The following is a 26425-nucleotide window of genomic DNA, read 5'->3' as shown; positions in this document are numbered from 1 at the left end:
TACGACAAAGGTCCTCATAATTTGGACTATGTTCAATTCCACATTCTTGTAAAAAGAACAGAGAACAGTCCAAGGTCTCTAAAAAACTAAACAAAGCAGCCCTTCTCGTAGGGCTCTTTAGACCTCTCACATTAAGAGAGGAGCACTTTAAGGAAGCTATTCGCTACTGGAGTTTGAGTCCGATATGAAACCCACAGGTGACTCCGGGCTTTCGAACTCTTTGATATTTTTTGGATCGGACGCTGATCTTATAGAAGGCCTCCATGCATGTTGACTGTCCTCACATTCGTCTGAGCTTTTTTTGACAGGCCGTTTAATGCCAAGTTGTGGCTCATCTCCAAGTTCCTTCTTCCGCTTGATCTCCTTCACGCCAACCTCCATGGCTTCACTGCTCACTAGTGACCCTCCACCACCAGAACCCTCCACAGAAGGTCTCCCCTCTGTCTCAGGCACAGCAGAAAGGTCCATAAGCTCCGCCACGACATGAGAAGTTACAGCCGGCTTTTCTGAAGGCGCCTCAGACCGCTGGGGTGCTTTCGCAGGTGGTACTTCAGCTTGCACTACACCCACTCTCCCCGCTACACGGTCAGCCCACGATCTAGCTACACTGGAACGGAGACTGCAATCTTTAAAGGCATGGCCTTCTTCACCACAAATGTTGCAGACGATTTTAGCACAGTCCTTAGAAACATGGCCTTCTTGATTGCACCGACCACAGCGAACTGTAGTGTCCGTGCAAACTTCCATAGTATGTCCGAATTTCTTACATTTCCTACAAAAAGTAGGCATCTCGGGATAAAACAAATAGCCCTTATCCCGACCGATAGAAAAGTTGGAGGGTGGATGACACAACCCTCCAATGCCAGTAGCATCCTCCTTCATTTTCACAAAAAACTTATGTTTCCCCGTCCATAGGTCTTCTGAATTCATCACCTTATGGGAATACTTAACAGAACTGCAGTATTTCCCCAAAAAGAGCTCAATATGGGACACAGTCACAAAGGGATTGTGCATACACACAACTAGAGGAATATCGCCTCCAGTATACAACACTGTGACCGTGATCCCATCAAGCTCAGCAAGGTCTTGATTGCTTTTCAGCTTCTCAAAAAGATTCTGGCATGCATAAGCAGAGTCCAGAGTTAGGATGAAGCTGCCCTTCCGAGGATCTCTGAGACAGACGATGTTCTCTTTCTTCACCCCAAGAAGCTTGTAGAGAGTTTCTTTCACAAAATAAGAAAGTTGGACGAGTTCTTGCTTGTCTTCATCAACATCAAAGCGAAAGGAAAAACGAATCCGCGTTTCACCGGATGTAAGGTAACGGATGCGAACACCCATCTTGTCGATCGCCTTTTCGGTTCCTCGTAGCAGCCCCCCTTGGAAAAGGTAGGACAAACTCCCAGGATCCTCCTGACCAGACACTTGATCTAGCCAAAAGGCCGAGAAGCGATAACCGTGAAAGGGGCGGGCCCAACAAGGTGCCCTTCATGGGCACTATCACTGCTTGCTGTCAGGGAGGCTGCCAGACAATTTTCCATGCACACTCTGGGCTGGGGGGCAGTCAACCACCAGTACACACAGCAGAACCTAAACCCATACCATTATTGCTAAGCAGCAAGACAGGGGCCCATTGCACTCCCACGGGGCCTTTTTAAATGCAATCCATAACCCGGATTTGCCAGGAACCCTTCTTACTCCTCCTACTTGCATGTGACACTGGGCTTAGGATCTGCATAGGAAACACACACACAAGCACACACCTACCTTTGTTGCCTGCAGATGCCTCCTTGGCTGTCCCCAAACGGTATCAAACCAACACCCACGGGAAGCTATAAGCATAGAGGACATGCCTGCACCCCATTGGACTTACCTGTGTGGGTTAAACCCGGGTTATTTGACAACCTATGGCGGTGATGGTTCTGCTCAGGCAGAGCAGTGCTGATGCTCCTCATAAAGCTGTCGCTGCTGTGAAGGTTCTAGGTGACATCACAAATCCCTATGGTTACATACACAACAAAGCTGGGTTGTTGTTGTTTACACTCTGCAAGGCCTGTGGAAGTGAGTGACATCATAGCACTGTAGTTCTGAGGGTTCTAGATGGATGCAACAATCTCCTGTTGCTTCTATGAAGGCCATAATAGACGACATCACCAAACAGCTCCATAGTCACATACACAGCAAAGGAGAGATGTTGTTTACACCTAGTGATGTCAGTGGTATTGAGTGACATCACAGCACAGTGCTAAGGCTCCTGGGCCTGGACACAGCAGCGGCTGCAATATCTCAACGGAGAATACGTTTATATATATGTGTGTGTGTGCGCGTATATATATATATATATATATATATATATATATATATATATTTCTCCGCCGAAATCACTTTTAAACCCATTTCCACCTTTTTTTCCCTTCTCTTCCTCTTACTTTTTTTTCACGTTTTTTACGTTTTTCTCCTTTTCGCCTCTTTTCTGGGCGTATTATTCTTCTTTTTCTTCTTTTTTTTCGTCTAATGCATACCCCATCAGTGCAGCAATGCTTATTCAATACCGCCAGCAGATGGAGACACTGGGGGATAATTTTCTAAGGATTTATACTGATTTTTCCTGTCTGAATTTGTCGCACAGAAAGTTGCAGGCCAAATATGTGTGACATTTCTGCGACTTTAGCTTCTAGAGCATTTTTACAACATTATACATAGGTGCTGAATACATAAAAAGCGACTGTTCAGCGACAGACAAGTCGCATCGGCTGAAAGTAGGCCAGAATGTCAGTCCATGTTGGAGCAGGTTTAGATACAGTCTAAAGTATAGATCTCAAAGTCTGTGCACAGAATTTAGCAAGGGCCTCGCACCTTCTGATGCATCAGGTAGGTGCACAATAGCATAGCCTAACCCTCTGTACTTTGGTCTATATTGATGCGGGACATAGACAGCCAGCTGATGACCAATCCATTAGTGCAATGGATGGCTGGAAGCATTTGTCTTTGCCTTTGCAATACCACAGAAGCAATGCATGGTCAATGTACAGCAATGACACACCTGTGTGAACAGCCAGGAGACCCCCCCCCCCCCATGTTATGTTACATAGTTACATAGTTAGTACGGTCGAAAAAAGACATATGTCCATCAAGTTCAACCAGGGAATTAAGGGGTAGGGGTGTGGCGCGATATTGGGGAAGGGATGAGATTTTATATTTCTTCATAAGCATTAATCTTATTTTGTCAATTAGGAACATTCAGCACCCACCCGCTATCAAGGCAGCTGCCTATCATGTCATGCCCTACCTGCACAGGTGTGCTGGCTACTCAAATGATCCAATTAAGGAGGCCATTTAGTCAGCAGCAGCAGAAGTCCTGTGCCTGGACGCTCCAACAGCGGCCAGACACAAGCAGAAGCAGAAGCAGCAGAAGCAGCACCACCTTTTGTTTTTTGGCTGCAGCAGCAGCAAGGCCCACAGGGCTGGCTAGCTGGCTAGCCAGCAAGCAGGTAGCAATGAAAGTAGGAATCTTTCTTTTTAACCCTGTAAGGGGGTGGTGCACTGTACCCGAAGATACTGCCATATCGGGTCAATGCATAGGGCGACGGAAGCAAGCTTCGAAATCGGCCCCCGTTCTCAAAAATCCATTTAATATATGGTCCCCAGATAGGGGACGTATCAGATATTAAACTGATAAGAACAGATACTACACTTGATCTTAGCCAAAAGGCCGAGAAGCGATAACCGTGAAAGGGGCGGGCCCAACAAGGTGCCCTTCATGGGCACTATCACTGCTTGCTGTCAGGGAGGCTGCCAGACAATTTTCCATGCACACTCTGGGCTGGGGGGCAGTCAACCACCAGTACACACAGCAGAACCTAAACCCATACCATTATTGCTAAGCAGCAAGACAGGGGCCCATTGCACTCCCACGGGGCCTTTTTAAATGCAATCCATAACCCGGATTTGCCAGGAACCCTTCTTACTCCTCCTACTTGCATGTGACACTGGGCTTAGGATCTGCATAGGAAACACACACACAAGCACACACCTACCTTTGTTGCCTGCAGATGCCTCCTTGGCTGTCCCCAAACGGTATCAAACCAACACCCACGGGAAGCTGTAAGCATAGAGGACATGCCTGCACCCCATTGGACTTACCTGTGTGGGTTAAACCCGGGTTATTTGACAACCTATGGCGGTGATGGTTCTGCTCAGGCAGAGCAGTGCTGATGCTCCTCATAAAGCTGTCGCTGCTGTGAAGGTTCTAGGTGACATCACAAATCCCTATGGTTACATACACAACAAAGCTGGGTTGTTGTTGTTTACACTCTGCAAGGCCTGTGGAAGTGAGTGACATCATAGCACTGTAGTTCTGAGGGTTCTAGATGGATGCAACAATCTCCTGTTGCTTCTATGAAGGCCATAATAGACAACATCACCAAACAGCTCCATAGTCACATACACAGCAAAGGAGAGATGTTGTTTACACCTAGTGATGTCAGTGGTATTGAGTGACATCACAGCACAGTGCTAAGGCTCCTGGGCCTGGACACAGCAGCGGCTGCAATATCTCAACGGAGAATACGTTTATATATATGTGTGTGTGTGTGCGTATATATATATATATATATATATATATATATATATATATATATATTTCTCCGCCAAAATCACTTTTAAACCCATTTCCACCTTTTTTTCCCTTCTCTTCCTCTTACTTTTTTTTCACGTTTTTTTACGTTTTTCTCCTTTTCGCCTCTTTTCTGGGCGTATTATTCTTCTTTTTCTTCTTTTTTTTCGTCTAATGCATACCCCATCAGTGCAGCAATGCTTATTCAATACCGCCAGCAGATGGAGACACTGGGGGATAATTTTCTAAGGATTTATACTGATTTTTCCTGTCTGAATTTGTCGCACAGAAAGTTGCAGGCCAAATATGTGTGACATTTCTGCGACTTTAGCTTCTAGAGCATTTTTACAACATTATACATAGGTGCTGAATACATAAAAAGCGACTGTTCAGCGACAGACAAGTCGCATCGGCTGAAAGTAGGCCAGAATGTCAGTCCATGTTGGAGCAGGTTTAGATACAGTCTAAAGTATAGATCTCAAAGTCTGTGCACAGAATTTAGCAAGGGCCTCGCACCTTCTGATGCATCAGGTAGGTGCACAATAGCATAGCCTAACCCTCTGTACTTTGGTCTATATTGATGCGGGACATAGACAGCCAGCTGATGACCAATCCATTAGTGCAATGGATGGCTGGAAGCATTTGTCTTTGCCTTTGCAATACCACAGAAGCAATGCATGGTCAATGTACAGCAATGACACACCTGTGTGAACAGCCAGGAGACCCCCCCCCCCCCCCCATGTTATGTTACATAGTTACATAGTTAGTACGGTCGAAAAAAGACATATGTCCATCAAGTTCAACCAGGGAATTAAGGGGTAGGGGTGTGGCGCGATATTGGGGAAGGGATGAGATTTTATATTTCTTCATAAGCATTAATCTTATTTTGTCAATTAGGAACATTCAGCACCCACCCGCTATCAAGGCAGCTGCCTATCATGTCATGCCCTACCTGCACAGGTGTGCTGGCTACTCAAATGATCCAATTAAGGAGGCCATTTAGTCAGCAGCAGCAGAAGTCCTGTGCCTGGACGCTCCAACAGCGGCCAGACACAAGCAGAAGCAGAAGCAGCAGAAGCAGCAGCAGCACCACCTTTTGTTTTTTGGCTGCAGCAGCAGCAGCAAGGCCCACAGGGCTGGCTAGCTGGCTAGCCAGCAAGCAGGTAGCAATGAAAGTAGGAATCTTTCTTTTTAACCCTGTAAGGGGGTGGTGCACTGTACCCGAAGATACTGCCATATCGGGTCAATGCATAGGGCGACGGAAGCAAGCTTCGAAATCGGCCCCCGTTCTCAAAAATCCATTTAATATATGGTCCCCAGATAGGGGACGTATCAGATATTAAACTGATAAGAACAGATACTACACTTGATCTTAGCCAAAAGGCCGAGAAGCGATAACCGTGAAAGGGGCGGGCCCAACAAGGTGCCCTTCATGGGCACTATCACTGCTTGCTGTCAGGGAGGCTGCCAGACAATTTTCCATGCACACTCTGGGCTGGGGGGCAGTCAACCACCAGTACACACAGCAGAACCTAAACCCATACCATTATTGCTAAGCAGCAAGACAGGGGCCCATTGCACTCCCACGGGGCCTTTTTAAATGCAATCCATAACCCGGATTTGCCAGGAACCCTTCTTACTCCTCCTACTTGCATGTGACACTGGGCTTAGGATCTGCATAGGAAACACACACACAAGCACACACCTACCTTTGTTGCCTGCAGATGCCTCCTTGGCTGTCCCCAAACGGTATCAAACCAACACCCACGGGAAGCTGTAAGCATAGAGGACATGCCTGCACCCCATTGGACTTACCTGTGTGGGTTAAACCCGGGTTATTTGACAACCTATGGCGGTGATGGTTCTGCTCAGGCAGAGCAGTGCTGATGCTCCTCATAAAGCTGTCGCTGCTGTGAAGGTTCTAGGTGACATCACAAATCCCTATGGTTACATACACAACAAAGCTGGGTTGTTGTTGTTTACACTCTGCAAGGCCTGTGGAAGTGAGTGACATCATAGCACTGTAATTCTGAGGGTTCTAGATGGATGCAACAATCTCCTGTTGCTTCTATGAAGGCCATAATAGACGACATCACCAAACAGCTCCATAGTCACATACACAGCAAAGGAGAGATGTTGTTTACACCTAGTGATGTCAGTGGTATTGAGTGACATCACAGCACAGTGCTAAGGCTCCTGGGCCTGGACACAGCAGCGGCTGCAATATCTCAACGGAGAATACGTTTATATATATGTGTGTGTGTGCGCGTATATATATATATATGTATATATATATATTTCTCCGCCGAAATCACTTTTAAACCCATTTCCACCTTTTTTTCCCTTCTCTTCCTCTTACTTTTTTTTCACGTTTTTTTACGTTTTTCTCCTTTTCGCCTCTTTTCTGGGCGTATTATTCTTCTTTTTCTTCTTTTTTTTCGTCTAATGCATACCCCATCAGTGCAGCAATGCTTATTCAATACCGCCAGCAGATGGAGACACTGGGGGATAATTTTCTAAGGATTTATACTGATTTTTCCTGTCTGAATTTGTCGCACAGAAAGTTGCAGGCCAAATATGTGTGACATTTCTGCGACTTTAGCTTCTAGAGCATTTTTACAACATTATACATAGGTGCTGAATACATAAAAAGCGACTGTTCAGCGACAGACAAGTCGCATCGGCTGAAAGTAGGCCAGAATGTCAGTCCATGTTGGAGCAGGTTTAGATACAGTCTAAAGTATAGATCTCAAAGTCTGTGCACAGAATTTAGCAAGGGCCTCGCACCTTCTGATGCATCAGGTAGGTGCACAATAGCATAGCCTAACCCTCTGTACTTTGGTCTATATTGATGCGGGACATAGACAGCCAGCTGATGACCAATCCATTAGTGCAATGGATGGCTGGAAGCATTTGTCTTTGCCTTTGCAATACCACAGAAGCAATGCATGGTCAATGTACAGCAATGACACACCTGTGTGAACAGCCAGGAGACCCCCCCCCCCCCCCCCATGTTATGTTACATAGTTACATAGTTAGTACGGTCGAAAAAAGACATATGTCCATCAAGTTCAACCAGGGAATTAAGGGGTAGGGGTGTGGCGCGATATTGGGGAAGGGATGAGATTTTATATTTCTTCATAAGCATTAATCTTATTTTGTCAATTAGGAACATTCAGCACCCACCCGCTATCAAGGCAGCTGCCTATCATGTCATGCCCTACCTGCACAGGTGTGCTGGCTACTCAAATGATCCAATTAAGGAGGCCATTTAGTCAGCAGCAGCAGAAGTCCTGTGCCTGGACGCTCCAACAGCGGCCAGACACAAGCAGAAGCAGAAGCAGCAGAAGCAGCAGCAGCACCACCTTTTGTTTTTTGGCTGCAGCAGCAGCAAGGCCCACAGGGCTGGCTAGCTGGCTAGCCAGCAAGCAGGTAGCAATGAAAGTAGGAATCTTTCTTTTTAACCCTGTAAGGGGGTGGTGCACTGTACCCGAAGATACTGCCATATCGGGTCAATGCATAGGGCGACGGAAGCAAGCTTCGAAATCGGCCCCCGTTCTCAAAAATCCATTTAATATATGGTCCCCAGATAGGGGACGTATCAGATATTAAACTGATAAGAACAGATACTACACTTGATCTTAGCCAAAAGGCCGAGAAGCGATAACCGTGAAAGGGGCGGGCCCAACAAGGTGCCCTTCATGGGCACTATCACTGCTTGCTGTCAGGGAGGCTGCCAGACAATTTTCCATGCACACTCTGGGCTGGGGGGCAGTCAACCACCAGTACACACAGCAGAACCTAAACCCATACCATTATTGCTAAGCAGCAAGACAGGGGCCCATTGCACTCCCACGGGGCCTTTTTAAATGCAATCCATAACCCGGATTTGCCAGGAACCCTTCTTACTCCTCCTACTTGCATGTGACACTGGGCTTAGGATCTGCATAGGAAACACACACACAAGCACACACCTACCTTTGTTGCCTGCAGATGCCTCCTTGGCTGTCCCCAAACGGTATCAAACCAACACCCACGGGAAGCTGTAAGCATAGAGGACATGCCTGCACCCCATTGGACTTACCTGTGTGGGTTAAACCCGGGTTATTTGACAACCTATGGCGGTGATGGTTCTGCTCAGGCAGAGCAGTGCTGATGCTCCTCATAAAGCTGTCGCTGCTGTGAAGGTTCTAGGTGACATCACAAATCCCTATGGTTACATACACAACAAAGCTGGGTTGTTGTTGTTTACACTCTGCAAGGCCTGTGGAAGTGAGTGACATCATAGCACTGTAGTTCTGAGGGTTCTAGATGGATGCAACAATCTCCTGTTGCTTCTATGAAGGCCATAATAGACGACATCACCAAACAGCTCCATAGTCACATACACAGCAAAGGAGAGATGTTGTTTACACCTAGTGATGTCAGTGGTATTGAGTGACATCACAGCACAGTGCTAAGGCTCCTGGGCCTGGACACAGCAGCGGCTGCAATATCTCAACGGAGAATACGTTTATATATATGTGTGTGTGTGCGCGTATATATATATATATATATATATATATATATATTTCTCCGCCGAAATCACTTTTAAACCCATTTCCACCTTTTTTTCCCTTCTCTTCCTCTTACTTTTTTTTCACGTTTTTTTACGTTTTTCTCCTTTTCGCCTCTTTTCTGGGCGTATTATTCTTCTTTTTCTTCTTTTTTTTCGTCTAATGCATACCCCATCAGTGCAGCAATGCTTATTCAATACCGCCAGCAGATGGAGACACTGGGGGATAATTTTCTAAGGATTTATACTGATTTTTCCTGTCTGAATTTGTCGCACAGAAAGTTGCAGGCCAAATATGTGTGACATTTCTGCGACTTTAGCTTCTAGAGCATTTTTACAACATTATACATAGGTGCTGAATACATAAAAAGCGACTGTTCAGCGACAGACAAGTCGCATCGGCTGAAAGTAGGCCAGAATGTCAGTCCATGTTGGAGCAGGTTTAGATACAGTCTAAAGTATAGATCTCAAAGTCTGTGCACAGAATTTAGCAAGGGCCTCGCACCTTCTGATGCATCAGGTAGGTGCACAATAGCATAGCCTAACCCTCTGTACTTTGGTCTATATTGATGCGGGACATAGACAGCCAGCTGATGACCAATCCATTAGTGCAATGGATGGCTGGAAGCATTTGTCTTTGCCTTTGCAATACCACAGAAGCAATGCATGGTCAATGTACAGCAATGACACACCTGTGTGAACAGCCAGGAGACCCCCCCCCCCCCCCCATGTTATGTTACATAGTTACATAGTTAGTACGGTCGAAAAAAGACATATGTCCATCAAGTTCAACCAGGGAATTAAGGGGTAGGGGTGTGGCGCGATATTGGGGAAGGGATGAGATTTTATATTTCTTCATAAGCATTAATCTTATTTTGTCAATTAGGAACATTCAGCACCCACCCGCTATCAAGGCAGCTGCCTATCATGTCATGCCCTACCTGCACAGGTGTGCTGGCTACTCAAATGATCCAATTAAGGAGGCCATTTAGTCAGCAGCAGCAGCAGAAGTCCTGTGCCTGGACGCTCCAACAGCGGCCAGACACAAGCAGAAGCAGAAGCAGCAGAAGCAGCAGCAGCACCACCTTTTGTTTTTTGGCTGCAGCAGCAGCAAGGCCCACAGGGCTGGCTAGCTGGCTAGCCAGCAAGCAGGTAGCAATGAAAGTAGGAATCTTTCTTTTTAACCCTGTAAGGGGGTGGTGCACTGTACCCGAAGATACTGCCATATCGGGTCAATGCATAGGGCGACGGAAGCAAGCTTCGAAATCGGCCCCCGTTCTCAAAAATCCATTTAATATATGGTCCCCAGATAGGGGACGTATCAGATATTAAACTGATAAGAACAGATTTTTTTTTTTTTTTTTTTTTTTTTATTGAAAAGGAAATATACAATACATAACCAAGTAAATCATTCAAAAAATTACATATTCATCTGAAAACACATGAATAACACATATTTGACATATACAATATATACAGGAAGCATGTCTTTACATGTACATATAACAAAAAGCTTTCCCTTCATGACTTTCCCTCAGAAAAAATAAATTGCAGCGGATTCTGTCCCTCCAACTGTCCCTTCATATCAGGATATAATCTGTAAGAAAAGAAAAAGAAAGACAAATAAGAATACAATCATAACCAGTACTTCCATTTTTTGTGTTTCCAGATCCCCTCTGCATCATCAGAACCATAGTTTTTCCTATCACATAATACGTAAAGGTAAATTTTACCACGGATCATGCCCAGACACTCCTTCACACTTACTTCAGTTTGATTGAAAATCCTAATATTCCTTACATCCCACAGAACCTCTTTTACACAATTTACTATGAACCATAACACTCTTGCCTTCTCTCTCTCCACTGCACACAAACCAAACATCATCATATTAAAGGATAACATTTCAATTCCAGTAAGATTTTTAATTAGACCAGACATTCTTCTCCACACAGACTTCGCATAACCACACTCCCAAAACACATGTACATAATTCTCACATCCACCGCAACCATCCCTGGGACACACTTCACTGTCTACCAATCTCCTTCTCCTCTGAAATTCCCTTGTTGGCAGACACCCATTAGCTAACATCCAAGACAAGTCCTTTTGTTTATTTGTCAGTTCCTTGTGACTGACATTTTTCCACACTACCTTACAATCCTTCTCAGACAGACCTCCCACACATTCCACTGTTTCTCTCTGCTCCAACACTTTCATCACCTTCTTACTATCATTCCATTCAGTCACACATTCCAGATTATTTTTCCTGACACACCGCCCTATTCTCTGATAGAACCAAGGAACCTCAAAACTTACAGGTACCCTTAAGTCCCTTTCCATTAGCTTATATTTCAACAACACATTACCAGCCAAATACCTTACCATGCACCCAAACACACATTCCTTCTTACTTACAGCGAGACAAAAACTGACATACTTCACAGCCAGGAACACTTCCACATTCATCATTCCTTTCCCACCATGCATTCTGCTTTTCACCACCTTCCCACGACTCAATTTCTCCATCCTTGAATTCCATAAGAAAACAAAGATCTCCCTGATAATTCTTGCCAGACACCTATCCGGTGGAGGAAACACATAATTAACATAAAGCAAAATAGGAATTATAACAGCTTTAATAACCAGAATCCTTCCCTCAATCGATAAAGTCCTTAAAGACCAGAAGTTTATTTTATTCCCCACCCTCCCCAAAACCCTCTCCCAACTTTCTTTCCCATACAAATCATTATCAAACACCACCCCAAGCACTTCCACACCCCCCTCTCTCACAGGCCACTCGCACAACCCACTCTCTCCCCACCCCTCAAAAAATTTACAACCACTCTTCCCAACATTAAGCTTAAACCCACTCATTAAACAGAAACACTCAATCAATAACTTAGCACGCCTTACCCCTGCCATTGACTTACATACAACAGTAACATCATCCATGTAACCAATCACTCGCATATCCTTCCCATGACTACCAGGTATTTCTATACCCCGCATCACCTTATCTCTCCTAATCATCCCCAACAAAGGCTCAATCATACAAATAAAAAGAATTGGCGACAGGGGACACCCCTGCCGCACTCCAGATTTTATACTCACCTCCCTACTCAGAAAACCATTGACCTGAATCTTACTATAAATGTCCCTATACAAACATTCAATCCACTTCACCATTCTGTCCGGCACATTCATCCTCCTCAAAACCCTAAACAATAAATCATGCACCACCCTATCATACGCTTTTTCAAAATCCACCGTAACAACAGCCACACCTTGCTTCCTAGTTTTACAGTCCCACAATACATCCCTCAGACCTAACAGACATTCAGAAATCCTACGATCAGGCACTGCACACATTTGCTCCTCACCTACCATACAATCAATCACATCCTTTAACCTATTCGCAATAACTTTAGCAATAATTTTGTAATCACAATTCAAGAGCGCTATAGGCCTCCAATTTTTAAGATCCCTCTTATCCCCTTTTTTAAACAATAACACAGTCACACTCTCACTCATACTTTTAGATAACTTCCCTCTCCTAAGTACTTCCTTACACACCTCCCATACATAATCCCCTAACATATCCCAAAACACAAGATAAAATTCCACAGGCAAACCATCACTCCCTGCCACCTTTCCTTTCTTCATCCCATTCACAGCATCCTCCACCTCACTCTTCCTCACATCCTCTTCCATAAAGAACCCATCAATTTCATCCAAACGCTTATCCACATATCCCAAACATTCCTCCTCTAGAGTCACGTCCCGCTCCTTCTCCGTGAATAAATCAGAATAAAACTTCCACACTTCCTCTAACACCTCATCCTTACCAAAGACCTCTACCCCATCATTCGTAAAAACACTCATCATCTCAGTTTTTTTACTGAATGCCTTTTTAAAGAAAAATTTGCTACATTTCTCATCCTTCTCTTTCACTTCAACCCTAGCCTGTGCAATAATCTTCCTTCCATTCCTCTCCAGACACTCATTCACACTTCCACGAGCTTCCTCAATCTCCTTCTCAACACTCATCCCCAAACGCCTCAATTCATACAAATACTCTAACCTTCTTTGCCATCTCTCATACTCTTCTCTATCTTTCCTCCCTTTCTCACACCCTTTTTTAATAAAAAACCTTTTAGTCTCTAACTTCACCCACTCCCACCACTCAACCACACTATAAAATGCATCCTTCCTCAACACCCATCCATCAAAACGCTCCCTATATTCTTGTAATACACATTCATTATCCAATAAAGACACATTCAACTTCCAAACACCCTTTCCATACTCACTTAGACCACCACCTTTTACCACACACTCAATCCAGGCATGATCCGTGAACGGTAACCTCCTCCGTCTGAAATTAGAAACAGACATTAGTTTTGAGACAAAAATGAAATCAATACGCGAACTTGTATTGTTAGAAAAATATGTATAACCGATAGTACCATCATTATGGGCAACAAAGGAATCCTTTAACCCAAATAAATTTACAATCTCTTTAAGCTGCTTACTAGTACTGTCTAAACCAGACCCACCACCCACCGTAGTACTACTCCTATCCCCCTCTGTTATTATACAATTGAAATCCCCTATAAGGAACACATCATCCCTCCCACTCAAAAAGAAATATAATTTCTCAAACACCTCCCCTCTTTCCTTCCTCCCAGTTGGAGCATAAACATTAATTACTTTATATGTGAAACCCCTGAAAATAAAATGCACTAATAATACCCTACCCGGAACAATATGGACAACTTTTTTAACAACAAACTCATTACTTTTGAACAAAATCCCCACCCCCGAATTACGTTCCATTGAACCAGACCATACCGATTGCCCATAAGGCCAGGAGATATTTGGCTCCCCATCCAAGCAGCACTCCTGGAGACCTAGAACATCAAAAGAATATCTAGAAAGTAAATCAAAAATGGCGGATCTCCTTTCTAAAGATCTAATACTGCGGACATTTAGAGAACCAATTGTTAAACTCATTCAAACATTTGAAGGAAAAAAAGGAAATACAAAATCAAGCATTATCAAAAGGAGGCCTAGCCTTTCCCCGACCTCTACCCTTATTTTTTGCCTCCCCTTCCTTAAACTTAAGAGTCTTTGTCAATTTTTTGACTGAACATTCCTCCAAATAACCTGTGCCCAGGGAGGATAAAGAGGAGTCAGAATCAATCTGACATGACGACCCTCCACCTGCCTCCTCCCTTCCCGGGCTAGGAAAGTCCTCAATCCTTTGACTCTGAGGAGTCGGACAGTCATCCTCCGATTCTTCCACCGGCATCTTTCTCTTCAAGGATTCTTTGTCCACAGTCATCTCCTCTGGGGGATCAGAGGCCTCCGAAACAGATGCCCCCGAAACAGACTCCGCCTTCTCCCCCTCTGCCACCAAAGCATCCGGAACAGACCTAGAAATGGAAGGAAAAACAGGGGCAGACTCTGCTTCACTGGTCAGCACGCTAACCTCTGCATCGCCTGCCCTGGCAGCATTGGAGTCCTCAGGAACTGTCCCACCTCGAAGAGCCATTGCATATGATCGGGGTGCCCCGGACTGGTAAGTGGGGCAACTCCTAGCCAGGTGATCCGAAGAACCACAGAAATGACACTTGCGTTTCTCGGGACAGTCTGCAGTGCGGTGATCAGGCTTGTGGCAGTTCCTGCAAACCTGCCCGGTTGTACAGTTCTCTCTGGTATGACCAAAGCAAAAACAGTCCCGGCAAAAACTTGGCATCCCCGGGTAGTGCAGAAACCCCCTGTTGTTCCCTATCGCAAAGTTCTGCGGGGGGTGACAAAAACCTTCAGCACCACCCTCGGGGGCAGGCCTAAACTCCACCCAAAAACGTCTCATGCCTGTGAAAGTCCCCAGGATGTTATTTTTCCTCTCCGCACCAGAAACAGACACACAATACCTTCTTAGAAAGGTCTGGATCTCCTCATCCCGCACAAAAGGGTTGTACATATGCACTACCACTGGAACTTTCTTAGGCCGAGCCTCGCAGGAAATGAATCGGATCCCTTGTAGGTCAGGGTGAGAAGCATTCTCCTTACTCCGGTAGAGACAGGTACGGAGATCATCCAGGTTGTAGAAGGTCACGTCAAAGAATCCTTGGCTGGGAAAGACCTGGACACAGAAGATGGAAGCATGCGGCATCCTCAGCACTCCCTCCACGACCTTCTGCTGGACATGCAAAATCCCGTAGGCACTCCTCTTTTCCTCCTCGATAAACAGCCGTACTGTATTAGGAGCGTTCGGCGCATTAGCCATCCTCTCCGGCAGACCCGTCCTCCGATGATCACCTTCCCGTTATCCTGGGACTAAGCCCTCTCCCCAATAGCAGCAGGTGGGTGAAGCCCAGGCAATAAACCTGGGCGATCCCACAAGGCCGAGGAGAGGGGTACCCGAATACCTTAGGGCAAGACACTTGATCTTAGCCAAAAGGCCGAGAAGCGATAACCGTGAAAGGGGCGGGCCCAACAAGGTGCCCTTCATGGGCACTATCACTGCTTGCTGTCAGGGAGGCTGCCAGACAATTTTCCATGCACACTCTGGGCTGGGGGGCAGTCAACCACCAGTACACACAGCAGAACCTAAACCCATACCATTATTGCTAAGCAGCAAGACAGGGGCCCATTGCACTCCCACGGGGCCTTTTTAAATGCAATCCATAACCCGGATTTGCCAGGAACCCTTCTTACTCCTCCTACTTGCATGTGACACTGGGCTTAGGATCTGCATAGGAAACACACACACAAGCACACACCTACCTTTGTTGCCTGCAGATGCCTCCTTGGCTGTCCCCAAACGGTATCAAACCAACACCCACGGGAAGCTGTAAGCATAGAGGACATGCCTGCACCCCATTGGACTTACCTGTGTGGGTTAAACCCGGGTTATTTGACAACCTATGGCGGTGATGGTTCTGCTCAGGCAGAGCAGTGCTGATGCTCCTCATAAAGCTGTCGCTGCTGTGAAGGTTCTAGGTGACATCACAAATCCCTATGGTTACATACACAACAAAGCTGGGTTGTTGTTGTTTACACTCTGCAAGGCCTGTGGAAGTGAGTGACATCATAGCACTGTAGTTCTGAGGGTTCTAGATGGATGCAACAATCTCCTGTTGCTTCTATGAAGGCCATAATAGACGACATCACCAAACAGCTCCATAGTCACATACACAGCAAAGGAGAGATGTTGTTTACACCTAGTGATGTCAGTGGTATTGAGTGACATCACAGCACAGTGCTAAGGCTCCTGGGCCTGGACACAGCAGCGGCTGCAATATCTCAACGGAGAATACGTTTATATATATGTGTGTGTGTGCGCGTATATATATATATATATATATATATATATATATATATATTTCTCCGCCGAAATCACTTTTAAACCCATTTCCACCTTTTTTTCCCTTCTCTTCCTCTTACTTTTTTTTCACGTTTTTTTACGTTTTTCTCCTTTTCGCCTCTTTTCTGGGCGTATTATTCTTCTTTTTCTTCTTTTTTTTCGTCTAATGCATACCCCATCAGTGCAGCAATGCTTATTCAATACCGCCAGCAGATGGAGACACTGGGGGATAATTTTCTAAGGATTTATACTGATTTTTCCTGTCTGAATTTGTCGCACAGAAAGTTGCAGGCCAAATATGTGTGACATTTCTGCGACTTTAGCTTCTAGAGCATTTTTACAACATTATACATAGGTGCTGAATACATAAAAAGCGACTGTTCAGCGACAGACAAGTCGCATCGGCTGAAAGTAGGCCAGAATGTCAGTCCATGTTGGAGCAGGTTTAGATACAGTCTAAAGTATAGATCTCAAAGTCTGTGCACAGAATTTAGCAAGGGCCTCGCACCTTCTGATGCATCAGGTAGGTGCACAATAGCATAGCCTAACCCTCTGTACTTTGGTCTATATTGATGCGGGACATAGACAGCCAGCTGATGACCAATCCATTAGTGCAATGGATGGCTGGAAGCATTTGTCTTTGCCTTTGCAATACCACAGAAGCAATGCATGGTCAATGTACAGCAATGACACACCTGTGTGAACAGCCAGGAGACCCCCCCCCCCCCATGTTATGTTACATAGTTACATAGTTAGTACGGTCGAAAAAAGACATATGTCCATCAAGTTCAACCAGGGAATTAAGGGGTAGGGGTGTGGCGCGATATTGGGGAAGGGATGAGATTTTATATTTCTTCATAAGCATTAATCTTATTTTGTCAATTAGGAACATTCAGCACCCACCCGCTATCAAGGCAGCTGCCTATCATGTCATGCCCTACCTGCACAGGTGTGCTGGCTACTCAAATGATCCAATTAAGGAGGCCATTTAGTCAGCAGCAGCAGAAGTCCTGTGCCTGGACGCTCCAACAGCGGCCAGACACAAGCAGAAGCAGAAGCAGCAGAAGCAGCAGCAGCACCACCTTTTGTTTTTTGGCTGCAGCAGCAGCAAGGCCCACAGGGCTGGCTAGCTGGCTAGCCAGCAAGCAGGTAGCAATGAAAGTAGGAATCTTTCTTTTTAACCCTGTAAGGGGGTGGTGCACTGTACCCGAAGATACTGCCATATCGGGTCAATGCATAGGGCGACGGAAGCAAGCTTCGAAATCGGCCCCCGTTCTCAAAAATCCATTTAATATATGGTCCCCAGATAGGGGACGTATCAGATATTAAACTGATAAGAACAGATACTACACTTGATCTTAGCCAAAAGGCCGAGAAGCGATAACCGTGAAAGGGGCGGGCCCAACAAGGTGCCCTTCATGGGCACTATCACTGCTTGCTGTCAGGGAGGCTGCCAGACAATTTTCCATGCACACTCTGGGCTGGGGGGCAGTCAACCACCAGTACACACAGCAGAACCTAAACCCATACCATTATTGCTAAGCAGCAAGACAGGGGCCCATTGCACTCCCACGGGGCCTTTTTAAATGCAATCCATAACCCGGATTTGCCAGGAACCCTTCTTACTCCTCCTACTTGCATGTGACACTGGGCTTAGGATCTGCATAGGAAACACACACACAAGCACACACCTACCTTTGTTGCCTGCAGATGCCTCCTTGGCTGTCCCCAAACGGTATCAAACCAACACCCACGGGAAGCTGTAAGCATAGAGGACATGCCTGCACCCCATTGGACTTACCTGTGTGGGTTAAACCCGGGTTATTTGACAACCTATGGCGGTGATGGTTCTGCTCAGGCAGAGCAGTGCTGATGCTCCTCATAAAGCTGTCGCTGCTGTGAAGGTTCTAGGTGACATCACAAATCCCTATGGTTACATACACAACAAAGCTGGGTTGTTGTTGTTTACACTCTGCAAGGCCTGTGGAAGTGAGTGACATCATAGCACTGTAGTTCTGAGGGTTCTAGATGGATGCAACAATCTCCTGTTGCTTCTATGAAGGCCATAATAGACGACATCACCAAACAGCTCCATAGTCACATACACAGCAAAGGAGAGATGTTGTTTACACCTAGTGATGTCAGTGGTATTGAGTGACATCACAGCACAGTGCTAAGGCTCCTGGGCCTGGACACAGCAGCGGCTGCAATATCTCAACGGAGAATACGTTTATATATATGTGTGTGTGTGCGCGTATATATATATATATATATATATATATATATATATATATATATTTCTCCGCCGAAATCACTTTTAAACCCATTTCCACCTTTTTTTCCCTTCTCTTCCTCTTACTTTTTTTTCACGTTTTTTTACGTTTTTCTCCTTTTCGCCTCTTTTCTGGGCGTATTATTCTTCTTTTTCTTCTTTTTTTTCGTCTAATGCATACCCCATCAGTGCAGCAATGCTTATTCAATACCGCCAGCAGATGGAGACACTGGGGGATAATTTTCTAAGGATTTATACTGATTTTTCCTGTCTGAATTTGTCGCACAGAAAGTTGCAGGCCAAATATGTGTGACATTTCTGCGACTTTAGCTTCTAGAGCATTTTTACAACATTATACATAGGTGCTGAATACATAAAAAGCGACTGTTCAGCGACAGACAAGTCGCATCGGCTGAAAGTAGGCCAGAATGTCAGTCCATGTTGGAGCAGGTTTAGATACAGTCTAAAGTATAGATCTCAAAGTCTGTGCACAGAATTTAGCAAGGGCCTCGCACCTTCTGATGCATCAGGTAGGTGCACAATAGCATAGCCTAACCCTCTGTACTTTGGTCTATATTGATGCGGGACATAGACAGCCAGCTGATGACCAATCCATTAGTGCAATGGATGGCTGGAAGCATTTGTCTTTGCCTTTGCAATACCACAGAAGCAATGCATGGTCAATGTACAGCAATGACACACCTGTGTGAACAGCCAGGAGACACCCCCCCCCCCCCATGTTATGTTACATAGTTACATAGTTAGTACGGTCGAAAAAAGACATATGTCCATCAAGTTCAACCAGGGAATTAAGGGGTAGGGGTGTGGCGCGATATTGGGGAAGGGATGAGATTTTATATTTCTTCATAAGCATTAATCTTATTTTGTCAATTAGGAACATTCAGCACCCACCCGCTATCAAGGCAGCTGCCTATCATGTCATGCCCTACCTGCACAGGTGTGCTGGCTACTCAAATGATCCAATTAAGGAGGCCATTTAGTCAGCAGCAGCAGAAGTCCTGTGCCTGGACGCTCCAACAGCGGCCAGACACAAGCAGAAGCAGAAGCAGCAGAAGCAGCAGCAGCACCACCTTTTGTTTTTTGGCTGCAGCAGCAGCAAGGCCCACAGGGCTGGCTAGCTGGCTAGCCAGCAAGCAGGTAGCAATGAAAGTAGGAATCTTTCTTTTTAACCCTGTAAGGGGGTGGTGCACTGTACCCGAAGATACTGCCATATCGGGTCAATGCATAGGGCGACGGAAGCAAGCTTCGAAATCGGCCCCCGTTCTCAAAAATCCATTTAATATATGGTCCCCAGATAGGGGACGTATCAGATATTAAACTGATAAGAACAGATTTTTTTTTTTTTTTTTTTTTTAAAGCCGAGGAACGTGCTTTCGATTCACCCAAAGTGCAAGAAAAAGTGCAAACGTGTTACACTAAAAAAACGTGCACAAAGGATGCGGTCTATCGCAAGCCCTTCTCCGATAGGAGAGAGGCCCCCCAACAAACCTTACCCTTCGCCTCCGGACCAAAAGGTACCTGCGAGGTTCCAGGTTCGATGTCCCTTTTCGCCGAAGCTACTAGGGGACCACAAATGCTCCCGGCATCCCCCTTGGCGTTAGCCAAGGTATCTGCCCGCAGAGCCGATTACGGTAGGTACCCTGCCAAAGCAGGAGTACCCGGGGTGTTTGCAGGGAGGTGCGGAACCTAATGGCCACACACACCTCCCCTAGACCGCCAGGAGGGACACCCAGAAGGGCTACCGCATCCTGACCAATCCTGTGAACACACAACACGCAAAAAGTGACACAGTGAGACAAAAAAGAAATAAATAAGTGAATGTGTGCAGATATACTGCCCGGACATCCGGCCGGATCTATAAAAATTTCTCTGATCCTAGCCAGAAGGCCGGGAATCAAGAGGTGAGTGCCACAAGGTGAAGAGATTATGGTGCCCGTGCTTCAACTCAGTGAGTCTATCCTCCCAGTGAGTTTCGGCACCTCGGGGTCACCACTCCCCGAGGCACAAAAGTACCTCGGCTCTAGACCCTCTCAGCCTCATGGCGAGACCCGGAGGGAACAGGTCACATCGGGGCAGCCGTCGAGCTGATTCCTCAGAACCAGCCCCGGAAAGCCCTGGTACACCTGGTACACCTGCATCCTCCATGCACCACCCATCCCCACCAGCATGAAAAACTGATAAGAACAGATACTACACTTGATCTTAGCCAAAAGGCCGAGAAGCGATAACCGTGAAAGGGGCGGGCCCAACAAGGTGCCCTTCATGGGCACTATCACTGCTTGCTGTCAGGGAGGCTGCCAGACAATTTTCCATGCACACTCTGGGCTGGGGGGCAGTCAACCACCAGTACACACAGCAGAACCTAAACCCATACCATTATTGCTAAGCAGCAAGACAGGGGCCCATTGCACTCCCACGGGGCCTTTTTAAATGCAATCCATAACCCGGATTTGCCAGGAACCCTTCTTACTCCTCCTACTTGCATGTGACACTGGGCTTAGGATCTGCATAGGAAACACACACACAAGCACACACCTACCTTTGTTGCCTGCAGATGCCTCCTTGGCTGTCCCCAAACGGTATCAAACCAACACCCACGGGAAGCTGTAAGCATAGAGGACATGCCTGCACCCCATTGGACTTACCTGTGTGGGTTAAACCCGGGTTATTTGACAACCTATGGCGGTGATGGTTCTGCTCAGGCAGAGCAGTGCTGATGCTCCTCATAAAGCTGTCGCTGCTGTGAAGGTTCTAGGTGACATCACAAATCCCTATGGTTACATACACAACAAAGCTGGGTTGTTGTTGTTTACACTCTGCAAGGCCTGTGGAAGTGAGTGACATCATAGCACTGTAGTTCTGAGGGTTCTAGATGGATGCAACAATCTCCTGTTGCTTCTATGAAGGCCATAATAGACGACATCACCAAACAGCTCCATAGTCACATACACAGCAAAGGAGAGATGTTGTTTACACCTAGTGATGTCAGTGGTATTGAGTGACATCACAGCACAGTGCTAAGGCTCCTGGGCCTGGACACAGCAGCGGCTGCAATATCTCAACGGAGAATACGTTTATATATATGTGTGTGTGTGCGCGTATATATATATATATATATATATATATATATATATATATATATATTTCTCCGCCGAAATCACTTTTAAACCCATTTCCACCTTTTTTTCCCTTCTCTTCCTCTTACTTTTTTTTCACGTTTTTTTACGTTTTTCTCCTTTTCGCCTCTTTTCTGGGCGTATTATTCTTCTTTTTCTTCTTTTTTTTCGTCTAATGCATACCCCATCAGTGCAGCAATGCTTATTCAATACCGCCAGCAGATGGAGACACTGGGGGATAATTTTCTAAGGATTTATACTGATTTTTCCTGTCTGAATTTGTCGCACAGAAAGTTGCAGGCCAAATATGTGTGACATTTCTGCGACTTTAGCTTCTAGAGCATTTTTACAACATTATACATAGGTGCTGAATACATAAAAAGCGACTGTTCAGCGACAGACAAGTCGCATCGGCTGAAAGTAGGCCAGAATGTCAGTCCATGTTGGAGCAGGTTTAGATACAGTCTAAAGTATAGATCTCAAAGTCTGTGCACAGAATTTAGCAAGGGCCTCGCACCTTCTGATGCATCAGGTAGGTGCACAATAGCATAGCCTAACCCTCTGTACTTTGGTCTATATTGATGCGGGACATAGACAGCCAGCTGATGACCAATCCATTAGTGCAATGGATGGCTGGAAGCATTTGTCTTTGCCTTTGCAATACCACAGAAGCAATGCATGGTCAATGTACAGCAATGACACACCTGTGTGAACAGCCAGGAGACCCCCCCCCCCCCATGTTATGTTACATAGTTACATAGTTAGTACGGTCGAAAAAAGACATATGTCCATCAAGTTCAACCAGGGAATTAAGGGGTAGGGGTGTGGCGCGATATTGGGGAAGGGATGAGATTTTATATTTCTTCATAAGCATTAATCTTATTTTGTCAATTAGGAACATTCAGCACCCACCCGCTATCAAGGCAGCTGCCTATCATGTCATGCCCTACCTGCACAGGTGTGCTGGCTACTCAAATGATCCAATTAAGGAGGCCATTTAGTCAGCAGCAGCAGAAGTCCTGTGCCTGGACGCTCCAACAGCGGCCAGACACAAGCAGAAGCAGAAGCAGCAGAAGCAGCAGCAGCACCACCTTTTGTTTTTTGGCTGCAGCAGCAGCAAGGCCCACAGGGCTGGCTAGCTGGCTAGCCAGCAAGCAGGTAGCAATGAAAGTAGGAATCTTTCTTTTTAACCCTGCAAGGGGGTGGTGCACTGTACCCGAAGATACTGCCATATCGGGTCAATGCATAGGGCGACGGAAGCAAGCTTCGAAATCGGCCCCCGTTCTCAAAAATCCATTTAATATATGGTCCCCAGATAGGGGACGTATCAGATATTAAACTGATAAGAACAGATACTACACTTGATCTTAGCCAAAAGGCCGAGAAGCGATAACCGTGAAAGGGGCGGGCCCAACAAGGTGCCCTTCATGGGCACTATCACTGCTTGCTGTCAGGGAGGCTGCCAGACAATTTTCCATGCACACTCTGGGCTGGGGGGCAGTCAACCACCAGTACACACAGCAGAACCTAAACCCATACCATTATTGCTAAGCAGCAAGACAGGGGCCCATTGCACTCCCACGGGGCCTTTTTAAATGCAATCCATAACCCGGATTTGCCAGGAACCCTTCTTACTCCTCCTACTTGCATGTGACACTGGGCTTAGGATCTGCATAGGAAACACACACACAAGCACACACCTACCTTTGTTGCCTGCAGATGCCTCCTTGGCTGTCCCCAAACGGTATCAAACCAACACCCACGGGAAGCTGTAAGCATAGAGGACATGCCTGCACCCCATTGGACTTACCTGTGTGGGTTAAACCCGGGTTATTTGACAACCTATGGCGGTGATGGTTCTGCTCAGGCAGAGCAGTGCTGATGCTCCTCATAAAGCTGTCGCTGCTGTGAAGGTTCTAGGTGACATCACAAATCCCTATGGTTACATACACAACAAAGCTGGGTTGTTGTTGTTTACACTCTGCAAGGCCTGTGGAAGTGAGTGACATCATAGCACTGTAGTTCTGAGGGTTCTAGATGGATGCAACAATCTCCTGTTGCTTCTATGAAGGCCATAATAGACGACATCACCAAACAGCTCCATAGTCACATACACAGCAAAGGAGAGATGTTGTTTACACCTAGTGATGTCAGTGGTATTGAGTGACATCACAGCACAGTGCTAAGGCTCCTGGGCCTGGACACAGCAGCGGCTGCAATATCTCAACGGAGAATACGTTTATATATATGTGTGTGTGTGCGCGTATATATATATATATATATATATATATATATATATATATATATATTCTCCGCCAAAATCACTTTTAAACCCATTTCCACCTTTTTTTCCCTTCTCTTCCTCTTACTTTTTTTTCACGTTTTTTTACGTTTTTCTCCTTTTCGCCTCTTTTCTGGGCGTATTATTCTTCTTTTTCTTCTTTTTTTTCGTCTAATGCATACCCCATCAGTGCAGCAATGCTTATTCAATACCGCCAGCAGATGGAGACACTGGGGGATAATTTTCTAAGGATTTATACTGATTTTTCCTGTCTGAATTTGTCGCACAGAAAGTTGCAGGCCAAATATGTGTGACATTTCTGCGACTTTAGCTTCTAGAGCATTTTTACAACATTATACATAGGTGCTGAATACATAAAAAGCGACTGTTCAGCGACAGACAAGTCGCATCGGCTGAAAGTAGGCCAGAATGTCAGTCCATGTTGGAGCAGGTTTAGATACAGTCTAAAGTATAGATCTCAAAGTCTGTGCACAGAATTTAGCAAGGGCCTCGCACCTTCTGATGCATCAGGTAGGTGCACAATAGCATAGCCTAACCCTCTGTACTTTGGTCTATATTGATGCGGGACATAGACAGCCAGCTGATGACCAATCCATTAGTGCAATGGATGGCTGGAAGCATTTGTCTTTGCCTTTGCAATACCACAGAAGCAATGCATGGTCAATGTACAGCAATGACACACCTGTGTGAACAGCCAGGAGACCCCCCCATGTTATGTTACATAGTTACATAGTTAGTACGGTCGAAAAAAGACATATGTCCATCAAGTTCAACCAGGGAATTAAGGGGTAGGGGTGTGGCGCGATATTGGGGAAGGGATGAGATTTTATATTTCTTCATAAGCATTAATCTTATTTTGTCAATTAGGAACATTCAGCACCCACCCGCTATCAAGGCAGCTGCCTATCATGTCATGCCCTACCTGCACAGGTGTGCTGGCTACTCAAATGATCCAATTAAGGAGGCCATTTAGTCAGCAGCAGCAGAAGTCCTGTGCCTGGACGCTCCAACAGCGGCCAGACACAAGCAGAAGCAGAAGCAGCAGAAGCAGCAGCAGCACCACCTTTTGTTTTTTGGCTGCAGCAGCAGCAAGGCCCACAGGGCTGGCTAGCTGGCTAGCCAGCAAGCAGGTAGCAATGAAAGTAGGAATCTTTCTTTTTAACCATGTAAGGGGGTGGTGCACTGTACCCGAAGATACTGCCATATCGGGTCAATGCATAGGGCGACGGAAGCAAGCTTCGAAATCGGCCCCCGTTCTCAAAAATCCATTTAATATATGGTCCCCAGATAGGGGACGTATCAGATATTAAACTGATAAGAACAGATACTACACTTGATCTTAGCCAAAAGGCCGAGAAGCGATAACCGTGAAAGGGGCGGGCCCAACAAGGTGCCCTTCATGGGCACTATCACTGCTTGCTGTCAGGGAGGCTGCCAGACAATTTTCCATGCACACTCTGGGCTGGGGGGCAGTCAACCACCAGTACACACAGCAGAACCTAAACCCATACCATTATTGCTAAGCAGCAAGACAGGGGCCCATTGCACTCCCACGGGGCCTTTTTAAATGCAATCCATAACCCGGATTTGCCAGGAACCCTTCTTACTCCTCCTACTTGCATGTGACACTGGGCTTAGGATCTGCATAGGAAACACACACACAAGCACACACCTACCTTTGTTGCCTGCAGATGCCTCCTTGGCTGTCCCCAAACGGTATCAAACCAACACCCACGGGAAGCTGTAAGCATAGAGGACATGCCTGCACCCCATTGGACTTACCTGTGTGGGTTAAACCCGGGTTATTTGACAACCTATGGCGGTGATGGTTCTGCTCAGGCAGAGCAGTGCTGATGCTCCTCATAAAGCTGTCGCTGCTGTGAAGGTTCTAGGTGACATCACAAATCCCTATGGTTACATACACAACAAAGCTGGGTTGTTGTTGTTTACACTCTGCAAGGCCTGTGGAAGTGAGTGACATCATAGCACTGTAGTTCTGAGGGTTCTAGATGGATGCAACAATCTCCTGTTGCTTCTATGAAGGCCATAATAGACGACATCACCAAACAGCTCCATAGTCACATACACAGCAAAGGAGAGATGTTGTTTACACCTAGTGATGTCAGTGGTATTGAGTGACATCACAGCACAGTGCTAAGGCTCCTGGGCCTG

At 45.9% G+C, this 26425-nt stretch overlaps 8 non-coding genes and 1 pseudogene across 8 annotated transcripts; all 9 read right to left on the bottom strand.

Moving 5' to 3' along the window:
* Positions 1–3530: 3530 nt before the first annotated feature.
* LOC130301117 (U2 spliceosomal RNA) lies at positions 3531–3721 on the bottom strand. Its single transcript, XR_008851812.1, has one exon. It is a non-coding gene; the product is annotated as a U2 spliceosomal RNA (small nuclear RNA).
* Positions 3722–5817: 2096 nt separating this feature from the next.
* On the bottom strand, positions 5818–6008 carry LOC130301116 (U2 spliceosomal RNA). The gene has a single exon (XR_008851811.1). It is a non-coding gene; the product is annotated as a U2 spliceosomal RNA (small nuclear RNA).
* Positions 6009–8086: 2078 nt separating this feature from the next.
* On the bottom strand, positions 8087–8277 carry LOC130301115 (U2 spliceosomal RNA). The gene has a single exon (XR_008851810.1). It is a non-coding gene; the product is annotated as a U2 spliceosomal RNA (small nuclear RNA).
* Positions 8278–10361: 2084 nt separating this feature from the next.
* On the bottom strand, positions 10362–10552 carry LOC130301135 (U2 spliceosomal RNA). The gene has a single exon (XR_008851827.1). It is a non-coding gene; the product is annotated as a U2 spliceosomal RNA (small nuclear RNA).
* Positions 10553–17733: 7181 nt separating this feature from the next.
* On the bottom strand, positions 17734–17924 carry LOC130301154 (U2 spliceosomal RNA). The gene has a single exon (XR_008851839.1). It is a non-coding gene; the product is annotated as a U2 spliceosomal RNA (small nuclear RNA).
* Positions 17925–20014: 2090 nt separating this feature from the next.
* On the bottom strand, positions 20015–20198 carry LOC130301139 (U2 spliceosomal RNA). Its single transcript, XR_008851832.1, has one exon. It is a non-coding gene; the product is annotated as a U2 spliceosomal RNA (small nuclear RNA).
* A 758-nt stretch (positions 20199–20956) lies between these two features.
* Positions 20957–21061, bottom strand: LOC130301151 (U2 spliceosomal RNA; annotated as a pseudogene).
* A 2090-nt stretch (positions 21062–23151) lies between these two features.
* Positions 23152–23342, bottom strand: LOC130301124 (U2 spliceosomal RNA). The gene has a single exon (XR_008851819.1). It is a non-coding gene; the product is annotated as a U2 spliceosomal RNA (small nuclear RNA).
* A 2083-nt stretch (positions 23343–25425) lies between these two features.
* Positions 25426–25616, bottom strand: LOC130301149 (U2 spliceosomal RNA). The gene has a single exon (XR_008851838.1). It is a non-coding gene; the product is annotated as a U2 spliceosomal RNA (small nuclear RNA).
* Positions 25617–26425: the final 809 nt, after the last annotated feature.

The sequence above is a fragment of the Hyla sarda genome, unplaced genomic scaffold (genome assembly GCF_029499605.1).
Source record: "Hyla sarda isolate aHylSar1 unplaced genomic scaffold, aHylSar1.hap1 scaffold_1111, whole genome shotgun sequence".
NCBI classification, from domain to species: domain Eukaryota; kingdom Metazoa; phylum Chordata; class Amphibia; order Anura; family Hylidae; genus Hyla; species Hyla sarda.
This window is presented reverse-complemented; position numbering and strand designations above follow the sequence as displayed.